At 38.8% G+C, this 21,351-nt stretch overlaps 1 long non-coding RNA gene across 8 annotated transcripts; it reads right to left on the reverse strand.

Annotated features, from left to right (window-relative positions):
- Window positions 1–1,403: 1,403 nt before the first annotated feature.
- On the reverse strand, window positions 1,404–11,551 carry LOC147326368 (uncharacterized). 8 transcript variants are annotated; one of them, XR_015130454.1, is made up of 10 exons: window positions 11,468–11,551; window positions 11,182–11,262; window positions 9,804–9,964; window positions 9,105–9,266; window positions 8,744–8,852; window positions 8,519–8,638; window positions 8,215–8,376; window positions 4,278–4,391; window positions 3,403–3,560; window positions 2,918–2,975 (listed from the first exon to the last, which is right to left on the reverse strand). It is a non-coding gene; the product is annotated as an uncharacterized LOC147326368 (long non-coding RNA). The 8 variants fall into 8 exon arrangements; XR_015130452.1 differs by having other exon boundaries at window positions 11,182–11,549; XR_015130456.1 differs by lacking the exons at window positions 2,918–2,975; window positions 11,182–11,262; window positions 11,468–11,551 and adding an exon at window positions 1,404–1,961 and having other exon boundaries at window positions 9,804–11,159.
- Window positions 11,552–21,351: the final 9,800 nt, after the last annotated feature.

Genomic DNA, 21,351 nt, shown 5'->3' on the forward strand with positions numbered 1-21,351 from the left:
TGTTTGTCTGAGTCTTCTATCAAAAGTTACAGCGATTTATATGAAGTTGTTCAAAAACGCTTTATTTCGCCAAGACAGTGTGTTTCTCACTGTTACATGCATTTGAATGGGAAACTCGCCTGAAACAAAGTATAGGTTTTCATTATGTGAATAATTTTAAAATCTTAGCTCAAACGGCTGCAAAACCTGTTTGCCCAGCACGGGGATATTGAGTTCTATAAGATAAAGCCATAAACATGTTTGTCTGAGTCTTCTATCAAAAGTTACAGCGATTTATATGAAGTTGTTCAAAAACGCTTTATTTCGCCAAGACAATGCGTTTCTCACTGTTACATGCATTTGAATGGGAAACTCGCCTGAAACAAAGTATAGGTTTTCATTATGTGAATAATTTTAAAATCTTAGCTCAAACGGCTGCAAAACCTGTTCTGTTTGCCCAGCACGGGGATATTGAGTTCTATAAGATAAAGCCATAAACATGTTTGTCTGAGTCTTCTATCAAAAGTTACAGCGATTTATATGAAGTTGTTCAAAAACGCTTTATTTCGCCAAGACAGTGTGTTTCTCACTGTTACATGCATTTGAATGGGAAACTCGCCTGAAACAAAGTATAGGTTTTCATTATGTGAATAATTTTAAAATCTTAGCTCAAACGGCTGCAAAACCTGTTCTGTTTGCCCAGCACGGGGATATTGAGTTCTATAAGATAAAGCCATAAACATGTTTGTCTGAGTCTTCTATCAAAAGTTACAGCGATTTATATGAAGTTGTTCAAAAACGCTTTATTTTGTCAAGACAGTGGGTTTTAGAGTCTTCATCATTAAATCTCTGGTTGCTTCATTTTTCTATCCTATATCAGATATTTTAAAGGTTATCTTAGGTAAAGTTCCATTGTCATGGTGAGGCAAAGTGCTTTATGTGTGTGTGTGCCCGTGTCATGAACGGCTATAAAAGGCCTATAATTAAAGAACAAAGCGGGGTTTGAGTTCGAGTTGCGGCAGACTGTCACTACTTGTAAATGGAACGCAGCCTTCCTACGGCGGACAGCTAATAACAGGAATCGGACGCGGTCCAGCCAAGTCCACAGCAACCACCATAGCAACCGCCTAGCATGACCTTAAAAACATATTCTGTCGTATCAAAATCGTGAAATGATTTGCAAAGTGTGAAAGTGTTACAGCTGCAGAGAGCTATGGCGGTATCTATGGAAGCTGTTTACATAGCTAATAATATACGATGTAACCATGGAGACAGTCAGTCACTTGAGCTAGCGGTGCATGTTTACTACAGTGAATAAGGTGATTGAGTGCACAGCGTCCACACTCTGCAGGGGGTAAAGACATTACTTCAATATTGTTTTATATTGATATATATTAGCCTTCTGTTGACCATCACCTCAGGTTCACCATTACAGTTTCAGATTACAGATGCACACTGTCTAAACACATTCAAAAACTCATGTCTCAGAAATAAGCACAGCTGTTCATGTTTGTCATTAGAGTTTTATTTGTAAGAAAATTATGAACTTCATATTGTGCATTAAATAAAAGAACATTTCACAACTCTGAGTCAACAGAAACAGGTAACAGAAATGTCTCTAATGTGTACAGTGTAGTGTAAGCATTAAAAGATCATAAAGGAAAAACTAACATTTATGTGAAACTAATTGTAATAAAAAATGAGCAGGTGCTTTATAGATTTAAAAGAAAGAATCTGAAAACAACACTTTTTTGGTCTAAGTGATCAAAGTAGAAAACAGAACTGATGTTCAAGAACAAACCGTAGCTGCACTAATATTACACATCTCGATCGTTGTACTGAACAGACATGTTGCTTTTAAAACCACATGCAGTGTGTGACCATGACTGTTCACTGAGACCATGAACGCCACTTCGCTGAAGCATTCTTCTTCTTCTTCTTGCCATTAAATTGGAAGCAGAAGCAGCACGAGCTGATTTGATCTACTGAAAGGAAAAAGCAGAACATCTGAGTTGAAACCAGTCAGCTGAAATCATTAAGACAGGAACAAATTCAATGCAGTGTCTCAAGTGGCTTAGCCTGTTACAACTGTTGATACAAGCTAAATACGGTTAACACACAGTGTCAGGGAGCTCCAGTGTGGGAACTAGTGGCTTTAGGTTTGTAGTCATTTAACTTTCATCCATTCATTCATTTAATTCAGGAGGAAGAAATGCCAGGTTGGTGCAGGCTGGTTACATGCATTTGGTCCCATGCTGTCTTTAATTAAATGACTTGGTTCATTTTATGGCTGGGCTGTATGTGGGGTTATATCATGTTATTTGGGCAGGAGTACCTGTCCCCTGTTAGACTTAGAAAGTTTCTCCATAAGTAGAGTTTCTAACTCTTCTAGCACATCTGTGGCTGACAGCTTTTTGGTGGCTCTTTTTACCCCACACTGGTTGTGAGTGTGTAAATAGCCCCACTAGTTATTTTGGGTTGCAGTTAACTAGGGAGGAAGGGGTGGGTATGCCATGATTAGGTGAATAACAATTATATGTGATACATAAATTTCACAATGCATGCATATATCTCTATCAATTAAACCTGGCCTGAGGGCTGCCATTTTTTACATTCAGTTATTTCTCTTAGAAATGTTGGAACTAAATAATGAATGTGTTACAGTTAAAGTGAAACACTGGTCAGTGTAAATGGCTCATTGGGACACAGAAACCTTTAAATTAAACCTGATATCTAGTGTCAAACAATATCAAAGCTGTAAAAGATGTTTACATTCAGAATTTATAAAACTATGATTGTAAATAAATTCAAACAAGTGAGCTTTTCTCTTTGTGCTGAATATCAACACTGTGGTTTCTTAGACTGTAAGCTGTACTTTAGTGCAACCAGTTGCAGAAGCTGCCACTCCAAATGTCTTTTGATAACAAGAAAAAAATACCTTTTCAGTACACGGCCTGAAGTAGTTCTCCGAAATCTTCTGCAATCGGCTTTGTCTGCTGGTTTGAAGACAATAAACCATAAAAAAGATGATTTAGTCACTTTGTCTGTGTCATGCAGCTCGAATGTGTCGTGTAACGATGTTGAATAGCCGTCGTTATCCCTCTGCTGCGTCAGTAGGATTGTACTGTACAGCATCTCATTGATATGTGAGGAATGCTAATGTAACACGATAACAGACTTACATCATTAAAATATAAAGTGCAGGAGATATTTAGATATTTTTTATATTTATATTACATTTTATAGCTGACGGATATTACTAAATAGATAGAATTTACTAAATAGCTGGATGAACATGAAAAATATGTCTATAATAACAAATGACCATGAGAGCCAGTAGAATTAATTCAGCTGGACACTCAAAAGACGTCCTTAAATGCTCTTTAAGTGGCAGAACAGATGAACAAACAGTTAATCGCTTACTTGAGATGAAATCTGCTCAGCTACTTTGAAAACAGCTTCTAACTGGTTCCTCCTTTAACAGGATGACTGCTCAGGGGTAAGGCCATCATGCAATCCAGCAACCTTTATGGTTCTGCTTTGATTCACCAGGAACTATTAGGGAAACCTTCCAGCGCCTCCTGTGAAAGACACAGGCATAAACACACAAACATTTATTAACATGTTCCACAGTGTTCCAGTTTGATTTTCTTATCCTGTGGACAACAACGTACATGGATGCAGGTTTATTGTTAACTTTTGTAAGGTTTATTTAATGAACATATCCAGCTGCAGCTCCACTGTGATCCTGAACTGGATAAGCACTTAAGAAAATGTGTCAATAAATGGACAAACATCAACTTACTATATTTATCCAAACAGACGGGACCAATAATGCTTCGCTGAGTTAGAGACTTTAACAGACTCTTCTATGTAAGAATGTCTCGTGCTGATATACCTGCAAACTTGACAACAAAGGTTTTTCAGACTACATGTAGCTGTCCTCTATGTCAGCTAACACATTTACATTTATGTCACACTTATTTCTGCTTTCCCATTTTATAATTATTACTTACATTTTGATTAGATACCTTGAGTTTGTAAATGATCAGATTACATAATTGGAATACAATTCAGGGTTGCGGGAGGATGAAGCCTATCCCAGCTGATACAGGACAAAGACAGGCTGCCAGTTTATTGCAGGGCTAATACAACATGTGTAACAGAAAATCCACTTAAATGTTTGATATTTCTTATAGTAATCATAATTATGACTATTATTTAAAGGTTTCTTCATAAATACATTTTGATTTTTTATAACCCCTAAAATATAAACCTGAGCTGTTTCAGATTCTGACCTCTGACCTCAGTGACCTGGCTGTGTCCTCACTGCAGCTCCCTCTTGGAAGTACGTCTGCTTCTTGTCTTCCCCCAGTGTTGACCGCCTGATATCAAGATATCACGTACTGTAACTGAGGAACAAAAAAGGACAAACACTTGCCTTCATTTAAAAGTACATTCATACAGAGATAATCTATGGAAACACACTAGTTCACAGTTTGGGAGGAACCAGTTCCTGTGAAACATTTCTGTATATGAACATCATGTGGAGAATGAATGAAATGAGTTCTTCAGGTGACTCAGCAGTCCCACACTGACAAATGAAATCTAGTTAAACTATTAAGCATATTTGCTCTTCTGAAATCTGTGTTAAACAACAACAAACATAAATTAGTAACAAAAACTACAGCTGAGTATAGGCTTTACAAACCACCAGCAGCCATAATGCTAAATTTTAATCTTCAAATGTTTCTGAGCTGTCTTCAACCTGCTTTTAGCACATTAAAGTCTCAATAAATAAAGTCAATGCAGACTCAATCCTAAATGTTCAGCACACAGAGACACAGAGGTACTGTTTAAAGTTTAGTGTTAACTTGAGTCACTGATCATTCACAGTATTACAGAGTCTGGCAGTCTTTGCATGATGTCCACGTCACTGTAAGTTTCTAGCTGACTCTCAGGTGTGCCAGCAGGAAAGAGTAATAATAACCTGCATCCTGAGGTTTGTCATGCAGGATTAAAGGAGCCAAGCTTTGTTCACACAGCTAGGATTGTATTTTACACTGACCCTGGGTCAGTATCAACTTCAAGAAGACAGCTGTAACTGTTGATAGAAGAATCACACACATATTTATGGCTTTGCCTTATAGAATTCAGCATCTCAGTGCTCAGGAAATAGGTTTTGCAGCTGTTTGAGCTAAGATTTTCAAGTTATTCACAAATTAAAACCTATACTTTGTGTCGGGCAAGAACTAAATTCAAATGCATGTAACAGTGAGAAACGCGTTTCTCATCAACTTCATAGAGCTTGCTGTAACTTTTGATAGAAGACTCAGACAAACATATTCATGGCTTTATCTTATAGACTTCAATATCCCCCCAATGTGTGTGTGAGTCTTCTCTCAAAATTTACAGCTGTCTTTATGAAGTTTATGGAAAAACGCTTTATTTCACCACGTTAGTGCGTTTCTCGCTATTACATGCATTTGAATGGAGTTCTCGCCCGACACAAAGTATAGGTTTTCAATTTGTGAATAACTTGAAAATCTTAGCTCAAATGCTGAATTCTATAAGGCAAAGCCATAAATATGTGTGTGTGTGAGTCCTCTATCAAAAGTTACAGCTGTCTTCATGAAGTTGATACTGACCCAGGGTCAGTGTAAAAAAAGTTATTCACATAATGAAAACTTATACTTTGTTTCGTGCAAGAACTCCATTCAAATGCATGTAATAGTCAGAAACGCACTGTCTCGGCGAAATGAAGCCTTTTTGTACAACTTCATGAAGTTAGCTGTAACTTTTGATAAAAGGCTCAAAGCAGAGGGATAACGACGGCTATTCAACATCGTTACACGACACATTCGAGCTGCATGACGCAGACAAAGTGACTAAATCATCTTTTTTGTGGTTTATTGTCTTCAAACCAGCAGACAAAGCCGATTGCAGAAGATTTCGGAGAAGAACTTCAGGCCGTGTACTGAAAAGGTATTTTTTTCTTGTTATCAAAAGACATTTGGAGTGGCAGCTTCTGCAACTGGTTGCACTAAAGTACAGCTTACAGTCTAAGAAACCACAGTGTTGATATTCAGCACAAAGAGAAAAGCTCACTTGTTTGAATTTATTTACAATCATAGTTTTATAAATTCTGAATATAAACATCTTTTACAGCTTTGATATTGTTTGACACTAGATATCAGGTTTAATTTAAAGGTTTCTGTGTCCCAATGAGCCATTTACACTGACCAGTGTTTCACTTTAACTGTAACACATTCATTATTTAGTTCCAACATTTCTAAGAGAAATAACTGAATGTAAAAAATGGCAGCCCTCAGGCCAGGTTTAATTGATAGAGATATATGCATGCATTGTGAAATTTATGTATCACATATAATTGTTATTCACCTAATCATGGCATACCCACCCCTTCCTCCCTAGTTAACTGCAACCCAAAATAACTAGTGGGGCTATTTACACACTCACAACCAGTGTGGGGTAAAAAGAGCCACCAAAAAGCTGTCAGCCACAGATGTGCTAGAAGAGTTAGAAACTCTACTTATGGAGAAACTTTCTAAGTCTAACAGGGGACAGGTACTCCTGCCCAAATAACATGATATAACCCCACATACAGCCCAGCCATAAAATGAACCAAGTCATTTAATTAAAGACAGCATGGGACCAAATGCATGTAACCAGCCTGCACCAACCTGGCATTTCTTCCTCCTGAATTAAATGAATGAATGGATGAAAGTTAAATGACTACAAACCTAAAGCCACTAGTTCCCACACTGGAGCTCCCTGACACTGTGTGTTAACCGTATTTAGCTTGTATCAACAGTTGTAACAGGCTAAGCCACTTGAGACACTGCATTGAATTTGTTCCTGTCTTAATGATTTCAGCTGACTGGTTTCAACTCAGATGTTCTGCTTTTTCCTTTCAGTAGATCAAATCAGCTCGTGCTGCTTCTGCTTCCAATTTAATGGCAAGAAGAAGAAGAAGAATGCTTCAGCGAAGTGGCGTTCATGGTCTCAGTGAACAGTCATGGTCACACACTGCATGTGGTTTTAAAAGCAACATGTCTGTTCAGTACAACGATCGAGATGTGTAATATTAGTGCAGCTACGGTTTGTTCTTGAACATCAGTTCTGTTTTCTACTTTGATCACTTAGACCAAAAAAGTGTTGTTTTCAGATTCTTTCTTTTAAATCTATAAAGCACCTGCTCATTTTTTATTACAATTAGTTTCACATAAATGTTAGTTTTTCCTTTATGATCTTTTAATGCTTACACTACACTGTACACATTAGAGACATTTCTGTTACCTGTTTCTGTTGACTCAGAGTTGTGAAATGTTCTTTTATTTAATGCACAATATGAAGTTCATAATTTTCTTACAAATAAAACTCTAATGACAAACATGAACAGCTGTGCTTATTTCTGAGACATGAGTTTTTGAATGTGTTTAGACAGTGTGCATCTGTAATCTGAAACTGTAATGGTGAACCTGAGGTGATGGTCAACAGAAGGCTAATATATATCAATATAAAACAATATTGAAGTAATGTCTTTACCCCCTGCAGAGTGTGGACGCTGTGCACTCAATCACCTTATTCACTGTAGTAAACATGCACCGCTAGCTCAAGTGACTGACTGTCTCCATGGTTACATCGTATATTATTAGCTATGTAAACAGCTTCCATAGATACCGCCATAGCTCTCTGCAGCTGTAACACTTTCACACTTTGCAAATCATTTCACGATTTTGATAGTTATGAAGACAGAATATGTTTTTAAGGTCATGCTAGGCGGTTGCTATGGTGGTTGCTGTGGACTTGGCTGGACCGCGTCCGATTCCTGTTATTAGCTGTCCGCCGTAGGAAGGCTGCGTTCCATTTACAAGTAGTGACAGTCTGCCGCAACTCGAACTCAAACCCCGCTTTGTTCTTTAATTATAGGCCTTTTATAGCCGTTCATGACACGGGCACACACACACATAAAGCACTTTGCCTCACCATGAGAATGGAACTTTACCTAAGCTAACCTTTAAAATATCTGATATAGGATAGAAAAATTGAAGCAACCAGAGATTTAATGATGAAGACTCTGGGTTCTGTAGTGACCTGAATGACTCTTTGCATACAATTTATTGAAGAGGACTTTAGAATGCACTTTACATTTAGACTGTTGCTGTTTAATTTTTTACATTGTTGCGGTGTTATGTCATGAATAAAGTTCACCTGCTGGGGGTTTGATGGATCAGATCATCATAATCAATGGGTCCTGAGGTTGGCGGGACTGTCTCTGGTGATGTCACCATGAAGGAACAGCATCTGGCACGTGTTGCTGAAACATCCCAGTACACTGGTGTAGTTTCCTCTCCAGCTGTTTGACATTTGACACTTCAACATTAAGGAGAAGAAGAAGAAACAGTGTTAGGTCAGGTGACCACATGGTTTCTAAAGTAACTGACAGGAAGTAACCAGGCCGTTAGAAATGGATGGCATGTGTTTAGAGTTACTGGAGTTGGGTAACTCTACTTACCAAAAGCAGAAGCACACAGATGAAGGATCAGATGCTGAATGTTGCAGGAACATGCTCGTGCGGTGGTCATTCAGTGCTGCTCCGGCAGGTTAGACAGTCCAAGACTGATATACTGCCCATCTGAGAGTTTGAAAACACACATGCAAAGATTTATTTTGTATTACAGTCAAAGTTGGATGTTCATTTTTGTCCTTTAAAAATGTTTGTGTATTTGAAAGCGCTAACATTTAAGGATGACTTGGATCGTCTCCTTTAAAGGGGAGACAAGTGTATCCACTGATCCACGTCACTTTACCTGGATGATGACTCCTCTCCCCCTCACTCAGAAACACTCCTAATATAACCAAGCAAATAAATAATATTGAAGATTTACTTACATCATTACAAAAACAGGAAAAACATCTCCCTTTGATTCTATTTCTCCATTCCTGCTGAACATCAGGCAACAAATATCTCAATAAATCACAGTAAAATGTAAAGCACATGTTTTCTCTGCTTTGTCTAACCTCTGCAGAGCCTCTGTCAAGAAAAACATATCTGTAAGCATAAAACAAATATACATTTCATAACACGTCACTGGACAAACCTCGGTCAGTTGATTTCCTCTGTGCAGTGTAGACGAACATCAGTCAGCAAGTCAAGGTGGTGAGATGGACTGGTGTCCTTTGTGACTCTGCTGGTTCTTCTGAGGAAATACCACCGTCTCTCCACACCGTCACCATCTGTGAGCACAAACTGCTGCTCTGCTCTGCCAGCATGTAGGAAATCACATATCACACACACAGGGGTGAAGAAACATTAGAACTCAACTTTGGATACTTTAGATCTAAACAGATCAAAGTAGCTCTTAGCTTCAACAATCAGTGAACAGACAAACAATGATACCATACTGATTCTGTATGAATACAATATGGTATTTTCAATACAGGTGTCAAATTAATTTACTAAAACTAATACAGATATATGTATTTTTTTTTTTATAAATTCGTTTGCTAAATTATAAGAATATATATTTTTTCATTTAACAATTGCAACTGAAAGAAATTAAATATTGAACAAAAATATATTGTCACATTCTGAGCATGCTCAGCATGCTGACAGACTTGAAGTTGCTACAGATTTTAAGAAGTGATAATTATAGGGAAAAAACTTCTCTTTTTCATCCGTTTAATCAAACATTTGATGCCTTAGATGTCTCAGTCCTATAGCATTCTGCAACTACAACTAAGCTGAAGCTTGGATTTGGCTGCAGGTGCCCTGTACATCCTTCTCAACATGTGGGTACCATTTAATCACACTTCTTCCTGAGCTTTGCTTCGTCACAAGACCAAAGGTGGCATCCCGTGTCACGGTCATATCATCATCCAGAAGAAACATTTGAAGAAACATCATGGAGAAGAAACATTTACGCGCCTCCCGGTTTTGTTTTCTGATCCTGCAAAAAGACTGAGGACAACAAAGCCCAGAGAACACGAGATACACAACATCCAACATTCAGACTCAACAGCCTCCATAAATGAAGAGCACCAGGTTGGTTCAGTTATAGTAGATGTCATGGAATTTTTTAAATAAAGTCTGCAACACAGAAAGAGCTGTGATCATGCTATTTATTACTGTGCACAGGAGAGCAAACACACATCAAACATCACAGTTCAGTCATGTCAGCTCTGCCACTTCACGTGTCTCGCTATGAAACCTAACGGATCAATGGTTATGCTGTTTTGTGCCCTTGACGTTATCAGCACCTGTAAAGGGAGTTGTTTTCTCAAACTGCTGAAGTAAGTTCATCTAGTTTTAGAAACCTTCATTGAACAGTCTATAACAGTGTCACAACTAAGCATATGCATAAGCACTTAAATGCTTTAAATGAGAATAACATAAAATTTCTATTACAGGAGCTAGAGCCTGTCCCAGTAGTCATAGGTAGAGCACACCTGGACAGGTCACCAGTCTGTCAGAGGACTAACACAGATGCAGCCTGACTCAATCCTAAATGTTCAGCACACAGAGACACAGAGGTACCGTTTAAAGTTTAGTGTTAACTTGAGTCACTGATCATTTGCAGTATTACAGAGTCTGGCAGTCTTTGCATGATGTCCACGTCACTGTAAGTTTCTAGCTGACTCTCAGGTGTGACAGGTGTGCCAGCAGGGAAGAGTAATAATAGCCTGCATCCTGAGGTTTTTCATGCAGGATTAAAGGAGCCAGGCTTTGTTCACACAGCTAGGATTGTATTTTACACTGACCCTGGGTCAGTATAAGTATCATACAGTTTAAACGAAGCACTGAAACTTGCACATATTTATTACAGATGCACTGAAGCTAATCGAGATATTTGCTGTCAGTCTGTGGCTGCGATTAAACACTTTACTGGAAACTTTATTAACTAGTAACTTCGTCAGTCATGACAGAAGCTAATATTTCTGTGCTAACATTGTTTAAACAGTAACAGCTTTACTCCAATATAAGCTAACGTTTACACCGTAACTTTAAGCTAGCACCATAAAGACGGTAAAACACGTAATAACATCTACAAATGCATCTTAAAGCTGTTATATTAGCACTCGGTGTATTACTAACCTAGCCACATTAACATTATTGACACTCGCTGGTCTGACTTTTAATAGTCATTCTATAAATGCTGTCCGTTTAAACGGTCTTACCTGTACACACTCCTGTATCCACCGGATTGCAGCCAGAGTGGATTCTGGAGTCTTCCCACGCTCCTGTTAGTGATCCTCCATCTGGATGGATGATAACAACCTTCTGAACAATCTAGCAGGAGATGGTCCATATCTAGGGGATATGGACTGACAACAGCCGAAGCGGGTGAATAAAGTCACCCAGTCGCTAGCTGTGCGATTACCCAGCATACACCAGCACAATATTAGGCACAGCACCACCATAGACATTTTCAGTGGTTTTGAATGCAGGACATGGTTATCTTACCTTGTAAAATGCATGACAATAAAACAGCTAACCACCATAAAATGGTATTGTGTATGTATGTATGTGCATGTGTGTGTGTGTGTGTGTGTGAGAGAGAGAGAGAGAGAGGGGGGGGGGGGGGGGGGGGGGGGGGGGGAGAGAGATCAAAGGCGTGCGCTTATGTTTTTTCTTGATCAAGAGTGTGCCTCCTCTCTCTTATTGGATGTATGGTATAGCATGTTTATTCAGGTGCACCTTTGAAGTCTATGAGAATACTTTGCAGCCTGGTCTGAGTGGTCATTTCTGCACAGACACAATGAAGCGTGCACTCAGTTTAGAGGAGGCTGTTGCTGCAGTTTTGCACTCTCCACAAGCAGTGGAGATACTTCTGACAGCGAAGAAGAATTTTTGCCAGGCACCGAGGAGCTTTGCAGCTCATGTGCGGAGGAGGAGAAGGAGAAGGAGGAAGAAGAGCAGGAGGAAGAGACAAGACTGGAGGATGGCCAGTGGAGATCTAAAAATGGAGAAATCATGTGGCAACCCACACACGAAGAGGTCCTGCCATTTTTTCCTCCCCCCATTTTAACCCCAGGACCAACCCATTATGCAATTCGTATAGGATCAGCAGCCCTGTGAGCACTTTCCATCTTTTTTTTGCAGAGGACATTATGCAGCTAATCCTGCATTTCACCAACCTGCAGGGGCAACAGGTCAGTAAAAGACTGGAAGGACATAGATGAGGAGTTGCAGGCTTACATGGGGCTTGTGATGCTGGCTGGCCTGTACAGGTCTCAACATGAAACGACAACAAGCCTGTGAAATGGGGAGACAGGGCTCTTCTGTTTCATGCTACCATGTCAAAAAAAAAATGATTTGAGCAAATTAATCGGGCAGTAAGATTCGATGATCGTCTCTCCCGTCCAGGTCGCTAGGGGGGGGGGGGGCAAGGCTGTGGTTTCCTACATCCCCAAGCAAAGAAAAAAGGTTGTCTTATTGAGCACCAGGCACCGTGAGCTACAAGTCCAGGACTCTGGGAAGAGAAAGCCCCACATCATCCTGGATTATAACAAATGCAAAGGGACTGTGGATCATTTGGACCAGGTAAGCACAATTATAAGTAATTTATTTGCCAAATTGTTTACCGTTTCTCATTGTTATAACTGATAAAGTCAGATAATGTGATTATAATAGTTTTGATATGAGATGATAGTTTTAGACTATGATAGTTTTGATAGTTACAGTAAGGAGGGGGGGGGGGGGGGGGGGGGGTCCAGTTTGACGCCCACAGGCAGAAAGAATCTCTTGCTTATGGCTGTATAAATCTGTTCATGTCACCTGATCATTTCTTTTTGTTTTGCAGGTTTGTGGCAACTACTCCTGCCATAGAAGGACACGTAGGTGGCCCATGTGTCTGTTCTACCACATGATCGAGGTAAGCTGCTATAATGCTTTCATTCAAGACAGCTGTAACTTTTGATAGAAGACGCATATAAACATATTTATGGCTTTATCTTATAAAGTTCGATATCCCCGTGTTGAGCAAACAGGTTTTGCAGCTGTTTGATCTAAGATTTTCAAGTTATTCACAAAATGAATACCTATACTTTGTTTCGTGCGACAACTCCATTCAAATGCATGTAATAGTCAGAAACGCACTGTCTTGGCGAAATAAAGCGTTTACAACTTCATGAAGACAGCTCTAACTTTTGATAGGAGACTCAGATATGCGTATTTATGGCTTTATCTGATCGAATTCAATATCCCCGTGTTGAGCAAACAGTTTTAAAGCTATGTGAGCTAAGATTTTTAAGTTATTCACAAAATAAAAAGCTATACTTTGTTTCGTGTGAGAACTCCATTTATGTTACGCCCCTAATCTAGGCGTGTAGGGACGCACATAAGGTTGGAGGAGAGAGATACAAATCCCCGCCCTGGTTCCCAAGCCAAACATCCAAACCAGTTGTGAGTAAAAAAAAGGTGATTTTATTTAAGGACAAGAAGCATAGCTCCAGGGTGAGCCCAGGCCAAAATAATAAACAAAACCAACTAAGACCCACCAGCAAAGACTAACTAAACCCTAGGAAAGAAAAAGAACAAACAAATGACAGAGCTATCCCTCGCTCCCTGACCAAGAAAACAGGAGAAAACGATTCCAAAAGAAAAGGCAGCTCACCCCTTCCGCTTCAGCCCACGAGTGCCTAAGCTCTCAGCTAATGCACTAGGAGCGGCTTTTACAATTCACCCTCACACAAATACACAAGATAAGCACAGGCTGGGAAAACCATGGTCAGGACCGCGACGGCTGTCAGGCTACTCGCTCGTTGCACACACTCTCTCCCTCTCTCCCCTCTGGAGCTGTCAGAGCGGCTTTTTGAACGTGGTCACCTGTTCCATGGTCCAATCAGCTGCTCACTACTCTTCATTAGGGGAGGGACCTGTAAAGTGTCTTAAACACAGTAAAGAGACACGTCTCGCATGTAATAGTCAGAAACGCACTATCTTGGCGAAATAAAGCCTTTTTGTACAACTTCATGAAGTTAGCTGTAACTTTTGATAGAAGATTCAGATTTACGTAGTTATGGCTTTATCTTATAATATTCAGTATCCCCGTGTTGAGCAAACAGGTTGGAGCTAAGATTTTCGAGTTATTCACATAATGAAAACCTATACTTTGTTTCGTGCGAGAACTGCATTCAAATGCATGTAATAGTCAGAAACGCACTGTCTCGGCGAAATAAAGCGTTTTTGTACAGCTTCATGAAGACAGCTGTAACTTTTGATAGAAGGCTCAGATTGATGTATTTATGGTTTTATCTTATAGAATTCAATATCCCCGTGCTGGGAAAACAGATTTTGCAGCTGTGTGAGCTAAGATTTCCAAGTTATACACATAATGAAAATCTATACTTTGTTTCGGTCGAGTTCCCCATTCAAATGCATGTAACAGTGAGAAACGCACTGTCTTGGCGAAAGAAAGCGTTTTTGTACAACTTCATATAAATAGCTGTAACTTTTGATAGAAGACTCGGATACACATGTTTATGGCTTTATCTTATAGAACTCAAGGTCCCCGTGCTGGGCAAACAAAACAGGTTTTGCAGCTGTTTGAGCTAAGATTTTCAAGTTATACACATAATGAAAACCTATACTTTGTTTCGGTGAGTTCCCCATTCAAATGCATGTAACAGTGAGAAACGCACTGTCTTGGCGAAAGAAAGCGTTTTTGTACAACTTCATATAAATAGCTGTAACTTTTGATAGAAGACTCGGATACACATATTTTTGGCTTTATCTTATAGAACTCAAGGTCCCCGTGCTGGGAAAAAAGAACAGGTTTTGCAGCCGTTTGAGCTAAGATTTTAAAATTATTCACATAATGAAAACCTATACTTTGTTTCGGTCGAGTTCCCCATTCAAATGCATGCAACAGTGAGAAACGCACTGTCTTGGCGAAATAAAGCGTTTTTGTACAACTTCATATAAATTAGCTGTAACTTTTGATAGAAGACTCGGATACACATGTTTATGGCTTTATCTTATAGAACTCAAGGTCCCCGTGCTGGGAAAACAAAACAGGTTTTGCAGCTGTTTGAGCTAAGATTTTCAAGTTATACACATAATGAAAACCTATACTTTGTTTCGGTGAGTTCCCCATTCAAATGCATGTAACAGTGAGAAACGCACTGTCTTGGCGAAAGAAAGCGTTTTTGTACAACTTCATATAAATAGCTGTAACTTTTGATAGAAGACTCGGATACACATGTTTATGGCTTTATCTTATAGAACTCAAGGTCCCCGTGCTGGGAAAAAAGAACAGGTTTTGCAGCTGTTTGAGCTAAGATTTTAAAATTATTCACATAATGAAAACCTATACTTTGTTTCGGTCGAGTTCCCCATTCAAATGCATGTAACAGTGAGAAACGCACTGTCTTGGCGAAAGAAAGCGTTTTTGTACAACTTCATATAAATAGCTGTAACTTTTGATAGAAGACTCAGACAAACATGTTTATGGCTTTATCTTATAGAACTCAAGGTCCCCGTGCTGGGAAAACAGGATTTGCAGCTGTTGGAGCTAAGATTTTCAAGTTATACACATAATGAAAACCTATACTTTGTTTCGGTCGAGTTCCCCATTCAAATGCATGTAACAGTGAGAAACGCACTGTCTTGGCGAAAGAAAGCGTTTTTGTACAACTTCATATAAATAGCTGTAACTTTTGATAGAAGACTCAGACAAACATGTTTATGGCTTTATCTTATAGAACTCAAGGTCCCCGTGCTGGGAAAACAGGATTTGCAGCTGTTGGAGCTAAGATTTTCAAGTTATACACATAATGAAAACCTATACTTTGTTTCGGTCGAGTTCCCCATTCAAATGCATGTAACAGTGAGAAACGCACTGTCTTGGCGAAAGAAAGCGTTTTTGTACAACTTCATATAAATAGCTGTAACTTTTGATAGAAGACTCAGACAAACATGTTTATGGCTTTATCTTATAGAACTCAAGGTCCCCGTGCTGGGAAAACAGGTTTTGCAGCTGTTTGAGCTAAGATTTTCAAGTTATACACATAATGAAAACCTATACTTTGTTTCGGTCGAGTTCCCCATTCAAATGCATGTAACAGTGAGAAACGCACTGTCTTGGCGAAAGAAAGCGTTTTTGTACAACTTCATATAAATAGCTGTAACTTTTGATAGAAGACTCAGACAAACATGTTTATGGCTTTATCTTATAGAACTCAAGGTCCCCGTGCTGGGAAAACAGGATTTGCAGCCGTTTGAGCTAAGATTTTAAAATTATTCACATAATGAAAACCTATACTTTGTTTCGGTCGAGTTCCCCATTCAAATGCATGTAACAGTGAGAAACGCACTGTCTTGGCGAAAGAAAGCGTTTTTGTACAACTTCATATAAATAGCTGTAACTTTTGATAGAAGACTCAGACAAACATGTTTATGGCTTTATCTTATAGAACTCAAGGTCCCCGTGCTGGGAAAACAGGATTTGCAGCTGTTGGAGCTAAGATTTTCAAGTTATACACATAATGAAAACCTATACTTTGTTTCGGTCGAGTTCCCCATTCAAATGCATGTAACAGTGAGAAACGCACTGTCTTGGCGAAAGAAAGCGTTTTTGTACAACTTCATATAAATAGCTGTAACTTTTGATAGAAGACTCAGACAAACATGTTTATGGCTTTATCTTATAGAACTCAAGGTCCCCGTGCTGGGAAAACAGGATTTGCAGCTGTTGGAGCTAAGATTTTCAAGTTATACACATAATGAAAACCTATACTTTGTTTCGGTCGAGTTCCCCATTCAAATGCATGTAACAGTGAGAAACGCACTGTCTTGGCGAAAGAAAGCGTTTTTGTACAACTTCATATAAATAGCTGTAACTTTTGATAGAAGACTCAGACAAACATGTTTATGGCTTTATCTTATAGAACTCAAGGTCCCCGTGCTGGGAAAACAGAATTTGCAGCTGTTTGAGCTAAGATTTTAAAATTATTCACATAATGAAAACCTATACTTTGTTTCGGTCGAGTTCCCCATTCAAATGCATGTAACAGTGAGAAACGCACTGTCTTGGCGAAAGAAAGCGTTTTTGTACAACTTCATATAAATAGCTGTAACTTTTGATAGAAGACTCAGACAAACATGTTTATGGCTTTATCTTATAGAACTCAAGGTCCCCGTGCTGGGAAAACAGAATTTGCAGCTGTTTGAGCTAAGATTTTAAAATTATTCACATAATGAAAACCTATACTTTGTTTCGGTCGAGTTCCCCATTCAAATGCATGTAACAGTGAGAAACGCACTGTCTTGGCGAAAGAAAGCGTTTTTGTACAACTTCATATAAATAGCTGTAACTTTTGATAGAAGACTCAGACAAACATGTTTATGGCTTTATCTTATAGAACTCAAGGTCCCCGTGCTGGGAAAACAGGATTTGCAGCTGTTGGAGCTAAGATTTTCAAGTTATACACATAATGAAAACCTATACTTTGTTTCGGTCGAGTTCCCCATTCAAATGCATGTAACAGTGAGAAACGCACTGTCTTGGCGAAAGAAAGCGTTTTTGTACAACTTCATATAAATAGCTGTAACTTTTGATAGAAGACTCAGACAAACATGTTTATGGCTTTATCTTATAGAACTCAAGGTCCCCGTGCTGGGAAAACAGGATTTGCAGCTGTTGGAGCTAAGATTTTCAAGTTATACACATAATGAAAACCTATACTTTGTTTCGGTCGAGTTCCCCATTCAAATGCATGTAACAGTGAGAAACGCACTGTCTTGGCGAAAGAAAGCGTTTTTGTACAACTTCATATAAATAGCTGTAACTTTTGATAGAAGACTCAGACAAACATGTTTATGGCTTTATCTTATAGAACTCAAGGTCCCCGTGCTGGGAAAACAGGATTTGCAGCTGTTGGAGCTAAGATTTTCAAGTTATACACATAATGAAAACCTATACTTTGTTTCGGTCGAGTTCCCCATTCAAATGCATGTAACAGTGAGAAACGCACTGTCTTGGCGAAAGAAAGCGTTTTTGTACAACTTCATATAAATAGCTGTAACTTTTGATAGAAGACTCAGACAAACATGTTTATGGCTTTATCTTATAGAACTCAAGGTCCCCGTGCTGGGAAAACAGGATTTGCAGCTGTTGGAGCTAAGATTTTCAAGTTATACACATAATGAAAACCTATACTTTGTTTCGGTCGAGTTCCCCATTCAAATGCATGTAACAGTGAGAAACGCACTGTCTTGGCGAAAGAAAGCGTTTTTGTACAACTTCATATAAATAGCTGTAACTTTTGATAGAAGACTCAGACAAACATGTTTATGGCTTTATCTTATAGAACTCAAGGTCCCCGTGCTGGGAAAACAGGTTTTGCAGCTGTTGGAGCTAAGATTTTCAAGTTATACACATAATGAAAACCTATACTTTGTTTCGGTCGAGTTCCCCATTCAAATGCATGTAACAGTGAGAAACGCACTGTCTTGGCGAAAGAAAGCGTTTTTGTACAACTTCATATAAATAGCTGTAACTTTTGATAGAAGACTCAGACAAACATGTTTATGGCTTTATCTTATAGAACTCAAGGTCCCCGTGCTGGGAAAACAGGTTTTGCAGCTGTTGGAGCTAAGATTTTCAAGTTATACACATAATGAAAACCTATACTTTGTTTCGGTCGAGTTCCCCATTCAAATGCATGTAACAGTGAGAAACGCACTGTCTTGGCGAAAGAAAGCGTTTTTGTACAACTTCATATAAATAGCTGTAACTTTTGATAGAAGACTCAGACAAACATGTTTATGGCTTTATCTTATAGAACTCAAGGTCCCCGTGCTGGGAAAACAGGATTTGCAGCTGTTGGAGCTAAGATTTTCAAGTTATACACATAATGAAAACCTATACTTTGTTTCGGTCGAGTTCCCCATTCAAATGCATGTAACAGTGAGAAACGCACTGTCTTGGCGAAAGAAAGCGTTTTTGTACAACTTCATATAAATAGCTGTAACTTTTGATAGAAGACTCAGACAAACATGTTTATGGCTTTATCTTATAGAACTCAAGGTCCCCGTGCTGGGAAAACAGGATTTGCAGCTGTTGGAGCTAAGATTTTCAAGTTATACACATAATGAAAACCTATACTTTGTTTCGGTCGAGTTCCCCATTCAAATGCATGTAACAGTGAGAAACGCACTGTCTTGGCGAAAGAAAGCGTTTTTGTACAACTTCATATAAATAGCTGTAACTTTTGATAGAAGACTCAGACAAACATGTTTATGGCTTTATCTTATAGAACTCAAGGTCCCCGTGCTGGGAAAACAGGATTTGCAGCTGTTGGAGCTAAGATTTTCAAGTTATACACATAATGAAAACCTATACTTTGTTTCGGTCGAGTTCCCCATTCAAATGCATGTAACAGTGAGAAACGCACTGTCTTGGCGAAAGAAAGCGTTTTTGTACAACTTCATATAAATAGCTGTAACTTTTGATAGAAGACTCAGACAAACATGTTTATGGCTTTATCTTATAGAACTCAAGGTCCCCGTGCTGGGAAAACAGGATTTGCAGCTGTTGGAGCTAAGATTTTCAAGTTATACACATAATGAAAACCTATACTTTGTTTCGGTCGAGTTCCCCATTCAAATGCATGTAACAGTGAGAAACGCACTGTCTTGGCGAAAGAAAGCGTTTTTGTACAACTTCATATAAATAGCTGTAACTTTTGATAGAAGACTCAGACAAACATGTTTATGGCTTTATCTTATAGAACTCAAGGTCCCCGTGCTGGGAAAACAGGATTTGCAGCTGTTGGAGCTAAGATTTTCAAGTTATACACATAATGAAAACCTATACTTTGTTTCGGTCGAGTTCCCCATTCAAATGCATGTAACAGTGAGAAACGCACTGTCTTGGCGAAAGAAAGCGTTTTTGTACAACTTCATATAAATAGCTGTAACTTTTGATAGAAGACTCAGACAAACATGTTTATGGCTTTATCTTATAGAACTCAAGGTCCCCGGGCTGGGAAAACAGGTTTTGCAGCTGTTGGAGCTAAGATTTTCAAGTTATACACATAATGAAAACCTATACTTTGTTTCGGTCGAGTTCCCCATTCAAATGCATGTAACAGTGAGAAACGCACTGTCTTGGCGAAAGAAAGCGTTTTTGTACAACTTCATATAAATAGCTGTAACTTTTGATAGAAGACTCAGACAAACATGTTTATGGCTTTATCTTATAGAACTCAAGGTCCCCGTGCTGGGAAAACAGGTTTTGCAGCTGTTGGAGCTAAGATTTTCAAGTTATACACATAATGAAAACCTATACTTTGTTTCGGTCGAGTTCCCCATTCAAATGCATGTAACAGTGAGAAACGCACTGTCTTGGCGAAAGAAAGCGTTTTTGTACAACTTCATATAAATAGCTGTAACTTTTGATAGAAGACTCAGACAAACATGTTTATGGCTTTATCTTATAGAACTCAAGGTCCCCGTGCTGGGAAAACAGGATTTGCAGCTGTTGGAGCTAAGATTTTCAAGTTATACACATAATGAAAACCTATACTTTGTTTCGGTCGAGTTCCCCATTCAAATGCATGTAACAGTGAGAAACGCACTGTCTTGGCGAAAGAAAGCGTTTTTGTACAACTTCATATAAATAGCTGTAACTTTTGATAGAAGACTCAGACAAACATGTTTATGGCTTTATCTTATAGAACTCAAGGTCCCCGTGCTGGGAAAACAGGATTTGCAGCTGTTGGAGCTAAGATTTTCAAGTTATACACATAATGAAAACCTATACTTTGTTTCGGTCGAGTTCCCCATTCAAATGCATGTAACAGTGAGAAACGCACTGTCTTGGCGAAAGAAAGCGTTTTTGTACAACTTCATATAAATAGCTGTAACTTTTGATAGAAGACTCAGACAAACATGTTTATGGCTTTATCTTATAGAACTCAAGGTCCCCGTGCTGGGAAAACAGGATTTGCAGCTGTTGGAGCTAAGATTTTCAAGTTATACACATAATGAAAACCTATACTTTGTTTCGGTCGAGTTCCCCATTCAAATGCATGTAACAGTGAGAAACGCACTGTCTTGGCGAAAGAAAGCGTTTTTGTACAACTTCATATAAATAGCTGTAACTTTTGATAGAAGACTCAGACAAACATGTTTATGGCTTTATCTTATAGAACTCAAGGTCCCCGTGCTGGGAAAACAGGTTTTGCAGCTGTTGGAGCTAAGATTTTCAAGTTATACACATAATGAAAACCTATACTTTGTTTCGGTCGAGTTCCCCATTCAAATGCATGTAACAGTGAGAAACGCACTGTCTTGGCGAAAGAAAGCGTTTTTGTACAACTTCATATAAATAGCTGTAACTT

The sequence above is a fragment of the Aulonocara sp. 'chitande type north' Nkhata Bay genome, linkage group LG7, assembly GCF_057382095.1.
Source record: "Aulonocara sp. 'chitande type north' Nkhata Bay isolate Kocher_YH1m ecotype deep benthic linkage group LG7, A_spYH_male_GT1.1, whole genome shotgun sequence".
In the NCBI taxonomy this organism is placed as follows: domain Eukaryota; kingdom Metazoa; phylum Chordata; class Actinopteri; order Cichliformes; family Cichlidae; genus Aulonocara; species Aulonocara sp. 'chitande type north' Nkhata Bay.